The sequence below is a fragment of the Danio rerio genome, chromosome 16 (genome assembly GCF_052040795.2).
Source record: "Danio rerio strain M-AB ecotype USA chromosome 16, GRCz13ab, whole genome shotgun sequence".
NCBI classification, from domain to species: Eukaryota; Metazoa; Chordata; class Actinopteri; order Cypriniformes; family Danionidae; genus Danio; species Danio rerio.
In genome coordinates this window covers 59,482,951-59,490,000 of record NC_141036.1, presented here as the reverse complement: position 1 = coordinate 59,490,000, position 7,050 = coordinate 59,482,951, and positions in this window count along the sequence as shown.

The window sequence follows — 7,050 nt, the reverse complement described above, 5'->3', positions numbered from 1 at the left end:
TTGCGCTGTACCCCACTCACTAACTTAAATGTTAGCGTAACGTTGCACTAAATGTAAACAAGATAAAATATTTCTGGGACTAGCACAATGTCAAGAAAATGCAAAGTGGACAGAATATCGACAATTTTAACCAGGGTGAAATACTTATGCATAAATGAAGCTGACCAAAACATCCCACAGATCCCGCCTCACAGACCACCATATTATGTCTGTGATTAAAGTAGCCATGGCAAGGGTCATTACTCCTAGAATTGATGAGATTGTTTTTATGAGAAGATGCAGGGTGTCTGAGTTAAAAAAAAAAAAAAATTCCCTAATTTTCTTAGGTTTGGCATATAAGCCCAGTGCAAGTGTCCTTTAGAGCAAAATAATTTAAATAATACAATTTCTTACCATTTATTTATATAGGCTACCATTTATCTATAATAGCCTACTAATAAATACATTGTTTTATTTTTTTTCCTCTGAAATCCACAAGTTCAGTTGTAGGCATCGGCAGTTGGCATGGATTATTTCATGATTAGGTTGCCTTTTTAAAGCTAAAAGAATAAGTTCAATAACACAATATCAGAAACCATCTGTTGCTTGTTACAATGTGGTATATCAGTTGTTGGCGCTTTGTTTTATCATCAGTTTTTTTCTGAATAGGAAGTTGTTTTTAAAGTAGACTACTGTTCTATGCTATCCTACTGTATATAGCTTATATTGGTCATGCTTATTTGCTTATATTGGATAGAGACCATTTTTCGTGTTTTGATAGAGATAAAACCTGCTGTGACAAAAATTTAATGTAAAACCTTACTACTTTAATAAATGTGTTTTAATGAAGTGTAGGAGATGTTATACAGTTGTTAATACACTTTTATTTTCTCCAATAAATAAAAAAAAGAAAATGTGTATGCATGGCCCCTGACTTTACACACAACACTCAGTGCGGCCCTTATCAAGTTTGGATTTGACACCCCTGCTATATTCTGTCAGCATCTGTGCTCGTCCTGGCGCTCGTGTCCTGCTTCAGCTGCAGAAAATCAAATGTTTTTTTTTTTCATTTTTTTGGAATCATTATGGGGAAATATGGCAGCCAAAGGCAGTAAAGAAATGGAGCTGATAACAGTCGGCTGGAGAGATGAAAAAGCCCTTCATTAAAAGATTTGAGTTTCTGGAGAAATTTATTCGGCCAGTGAGATCAGTGACAAACACACACAAACTGCAGCACAATCTCAAACTCAGAATTCAGATGCGTAATGCTGCATGGCTGCTAAACTGTCGACATCAGTTGTGATTATATCTGTTGGAATAACACTGCAAATGAAAACATAAATATTAGCTCTCCTGTCATTTTGATTTATTTACAGTTGAAACCAGAAGTTTACATACACTAAAAAAGAGAAACATAACCATTTTTAAAATATGTCTGATGGTAAATCATACGAAAAATTTACTATTTTAGGTCTGTTACGATTACCTAAATTATATAAATTTGCTAAATGTCAGAATAATGAGAGAATCTTTCATGAATTTCTAGACAGTCAGAAGTTTACACACATTTCCTTGGTATTTTTTAGCTTTGCTTTTAAACTGTATAACTTTGGTCAGATGTTTTGGGTCTCCTTCCACAAGCTTCTCACAATAGTTTGCAGGAATTTTGGCCCATTCCTCCTGACAGAATTGCTGTAACTGAGTCAGATGTGTTGGCTGTCTTGCTCGCACAAGCTTTTTCAACTCTGCCCACACATTTTCTATAGGATTGAGTTCAGGGCTTTGTGATGGTCACTCCAAAACATTCACTCTGTTGTCTGCTAATCTACTGGGGTTTTCACGCACAACTATCTCTAGGGTTTACAGAGAATTGTCTGACAAAGAGGAAATATCCAGTGAGCGGCAGTTCTGTGGGCGCAAATGCCTTGTTGACGCCAGAGGTCAGAGGAGAATGGCCAGACTGGTTCCAGCTGATAGAAAGGCAACAGTAACTCAAATAAGCACTCGCTACAACCGAGCTCTTCAGAAGAGCATCTCTGAACACACAACACGTCCAACCTTGAGGCGGATGGGCTACAGCAGCAGAAGACCACACCGGGTGCCGCTCCTGTCAGCTAAGAACAGGAAACTGAGGCTACAATTCACACAGACTCACCAAAACTGGACAATAGAAGATTGGAGAAACGTTGCTGCTCTGATGAGTCTCCATTTCTGCTGACACATTCAGATGCTCGGCTCAGAATTTGGCCTCAACAACATGAAAGCATGGATCATCCTGCCTTGTATCAGCGGTTCAGGCTGGTGGTGGTGGTGTAATGGTGTGGGGGAGATTTTCTTTGGGTCCATTAGTACCAATTGAGCATCAACGCCACAGCCTACCTGAGTATTGCTGCTGACCATGTCCATCTCTTTATGAGCACAGTGTCTCCATCTTCTGATGGCTACTTCCAGCAGGATAACGCAGCATGTCATAAAGCTCAATCATCTCAGACTGGTTTCTTGAACATGACGATGAGTTCACTGTACTCAAATGGCCTCCACAGTCACCAGAGCTCAATCCACTAGAGCAGCTTTGGGATGTGGTGGAACGGGAGATTGGCATCATGGATGTGCAGCAGACAAATCTGCAGCAACTGTGTGATGCTATCATGTCAATATGGAGCAAAATCTCTGAGGAATATTTCCAGTAGCTTGTTGAATCTATTCCACAAAGAAATGTCAACTAGTAAGGTGTACCTAATAAAGTGGCCGGTGAGTATATATATATGTGTGTGTGGGTGTGTGTTTCTGTGAGTGTGCGTGCTGATAAAGATAATAGAGCGCAGTATTTCTGGTCCTGCATGCCTGTGTATATGAGTGAGCGTCTTCATATCAGACTCATTTGATGTGCTGACAGAAGAACAAGCATTCAAATCCGCCTTAATAAGCAATTTAGAGATTTGAGACGAGGCCATGATGAAACCCTAATGAAATCAGTCCAAATTTCTGATCACATAATCTGCCTATTTATCCATTTTTCGTCAGCTGGCGGTGCGGCGACGACAAACAGGCCTAATCCGCATGATCGACATCTCTGTGCAAACCCGACGAGGAATTACAGAGAAAAATCCGATAATTAACCAGCAGATTCTGGCCGATCCGTGCTGAGAAGAGGAATGTTCAGACACTCGGAGAATGAGAGTCACTGTAAAAAGATATATTAAAAGCAGCAAGCTTACTTATCTTTAACTAAAAACCTGTGTGAAGTCGTAATTTGAAACTGTTCAATTGATTTGACTTTTTTTTTTAATAAAAATTAGGCACAGAAGGTGACTAGCACTTTGGCCTCACAGCAAGAAGGTCACTGTTTCGAGTCCCAGCTGGGTCAGTTGGCATTTCTGTGTGGAGTTTGCATGTTCTCCCCGTGTTGGCGTGGGTTTCCTCTGGGTGCTCCGGTTTCCCCCACTGTCCAAACACATGCGCTATAGGGGAATTGATTAACTAAATTGGCTGTAGTGTATGAGTGAGTGTGTGCGTGTGTGTATGGATGTTTCCCAGCAATTGGGTTGCAGCTAGAAGGACATGTAGTGTATGAGTGAGTGTGTGCGTGTGTGTATGGATGTTTCCCAGCAATTGGGTTGCAGCTAGAAGGACATTCATTCATTTTCTTGTTGGCTTAGTCCCTTTATTAATCTGGGATCACCACAGCGGAATGAACCGCCAAATTATCCACAGCGGATGCCCTTCCAGCCGCAACCCATATCTGGGAAACATACACACACACTGATACACTACAGACAATTTAGCCCACCCAATTCACCTATACCGCATGTCTTTGGACTGTGGGAGAAACCGGAGCACCCTGAGGAAACCCACGCGAACGCAGGGAGAACATGCAAACTCCACACAGAAACGCCAACTGAGCCGAGGATCGAACCAGCGACCCAGCGACCTTCTTGCTGTGAGGCGAACGTGCTACCCACTGCACCACTGCGTCGCCACTAGACGGACATCCGCTGAGTAAAACATATGCTGGCATAGTTGGCGGTTCATTGCTCTGTGGCGACCCCTAATAAATAAGGTACTTAGCCTAACTGACCCAGCCGAGGCTCAAACTAGCAACCTTCTTGCTATAAGGCCACAGACCTAACCACTGAGCCACCGTGTACTTTTTGTCGTTAGTTAATTTAACAATTCGAGGCCATGGTCTTTAGCCTCCTTGATAGAACAACCAATGTGGAAAGTTGCCGGTTCGATTCCAGCTCGGAGCAGGTTGGGTGGTGTATTACCGGCAGGGTTACACTAGAATATTTTAAAAGATTTAATTTGTCATTGTGTGTTCGCATGTATGTGTGTGCGCATGGGGATGTGTGTGTGTGCTTGCCTGCATGTATGTTGTGTGTGTGTGTGTGTGACCTATCAAGAGACTCCCAGCATGTTTCAATATATTTGCTTGTCATCAGGGGTCTTGAGCTCCTGCCGCAGAATTAATGGGGTCATCAGAGGTCATCAGTGCTTTAATTGAACTTTAATCCTGTTCACCTTCATTCCAGAACACACACACACACACCTGGATGTCTTCAAGAGCCCAAACACAACCTTCAGAGGAGCTGCTTTACACCTGAGCATCATCCTTCTGTTCTCAGTCTGACAACTAGTCATCAGTGTCCTGGTGGCGTACTGGATACACTGCAAAAATGCTTTTCTTGCTTAGATTTTTGTCTTGTTTCTAGTCTAAAAATCTAAAATTTCTAATAGAAGCAAGAAGCATTTTCTAGACAAGCAAAACATATTGTCTTGTTTTGAGAAATAATCTGCCAATGGGGTAAGCAAAATAATCTTGTTTTCTCTTTTGACGTTAGATTATTTTGCTTACCCCATTGGCACATTATTTTGCTTGTTTTAAGGAAAAACTTGCTTAATTTTTGCACATTATTTCTCAAAACAACTAGACAATATGTTTTGCTTGTCTAGAAAATGCTTCTTGATTTATTAATTTTTAGATATTTAACTTGAAACAAGACAAAAAATCTAAGTAAGAAAATAATTTTTTACCGAACAGCAAGAAGGTCGCTGGTTCGAGCCCTGCATCAGTTGGCGTTTCTGTGTGGAGTTTGCATGTTCTCCCCGTGTTGGCGTGGGTTTCCTCCGGGTGCTCCGGTATCCCCCACAGTCCAAACACATGCGCTATAGGGGAATTGGCTGCAGTGTATGAGTGTGTGTGTATGGGTGTTTCCCACTGTTGGAAGGGCATCCACTGTGTAAAAAAACTGCTGGAATAGTTGGTGGTTCATTCCACTGTGGCGACCTCTGAAGACTAAAGGGACTAAGCCGAAAAGAAAATGGATGAATGTAGTTTGTATTTATATTTGACATAGCTGGCTTTAATTTAAATGTATTGTCTTTCTATTTCTGAAGATGTTCAGTGAGCAAACTCTTATTTCAATTGTATAAACACACACATGTATTTAAATGCATTTGATATTTGACAAACCTTTTTTCTTTCACAAAACTGAGGTGTGAAGTTGCTTGAACACAGGAGAGTTTTATAGACGCGGAGCTGTTCTGCTGAATCTGCGGTGTGTGCTGCCTCCTGCTGGAGACTCTCTCTCTCACACACACACACACACACTCAGAAGAAGAGTCCATCAAATTTACTCTTCAGAACTTTTGTCTTGGGGAAATGGTGCTGGTTTTATTTGGAAGGGTTTATCCCTAAGCCCATATCACTTGGTTGTTTAGTTTGACACTAAACATCTTCCCTGCTCAAAGGATCATGGACCGTCACCGAAGTCTCCATCAGTTGCATCCTTCAAAATCCTAATTTTCTATTTACATGAAGCGTGAGCAAATTTAAAGCACACTCTCAGAAAAAAAAGTAACACCTCAGGGTGGTTTTGCACAGATTTTAAGCTCTGTAATAACATGAAGACGAGAAATGAGGACTGAATTTCATTTTCATATGAGCACAAGCACTGAGCTGCAGTTCTAATATCCAGCAGCAGGAGGCGACATTCGCGCATCTTTCATTCATTCACTTTCTTTTCGGCTTAGCCCCTTAATTATTCTGGGGTCGCCACAGCAGAATGAACCGCCAACTTATCCAGCATATTTTTCCCGCAGCGGATGCCCTTCCAGCTGCAACCCATCAGTGGGAAACACCCATACACTCTCATTCCCACACATACACTACGGACAATTTAGCCTACCCAATTCACCACATTTTCTTTTGACTTGTGGGGGAAACCGGAGCACCCGGAGGACACCCACGTCAACACAGGGAGAACATGCAAACTCCACACAGAAATGCCATCTGACCCAGCCGGGACTCAAACCAGCGACCTTCTTGCTGTGAGTGGATGGTGCTACCCACTGCGCCACCGTGCTGCCGGCATCTTTCATCGCGTTCCTTTTAAACATTTAGCTCTTTAGTCGTAGTTTTTACTATTTTGCCTACTACAATTAACTGCAATGTTTAATTTATGATGCAACAATAATATCAATTAATAATTAGAAATGTTGTAGAATCTCAATCATTAAATGTATTTCATATTAAACAGACATACAGTGCTCAGTATAAATGAGCACACTCTTTTAAACATTTTTAATAATTTCTCAATGATTATAGCTAATATTTTTGGTGCAATTAAATAAAACAGTTTTATTCAATAAATAAGAGTTAATAAAGTTGCTGAACGTCTTGAGAAATAGAAAGATACACTGTAAACGATTTCTGTTGTTTTCACGGTATTATACTGCATTTCTCAACAGTTGTTTACTGTATAAGCTGTGCACAGTGTGTTATTGTATATATTGCTGTTTTCACAGCATGATAATGTATTCTCAACATTTCCATACTGTGAACATGATTAACAGTATGCTACTGCAGATTTTACAATGAATTTTGGGAAAAAATCAGTTACTGTGCATCTAAATACAGTACTGCAAATGACCATGAAAAACTCTACACTCACTTTATATTATTATTATTATGTTTATTTTATTTTTTGACAAAGTATTTTGTGAAGAAAAATAAAATAACCAGTTTCTTCAGACTGTTCAGTGCATAAAGCTGTCCCCTGGTTTTCCATA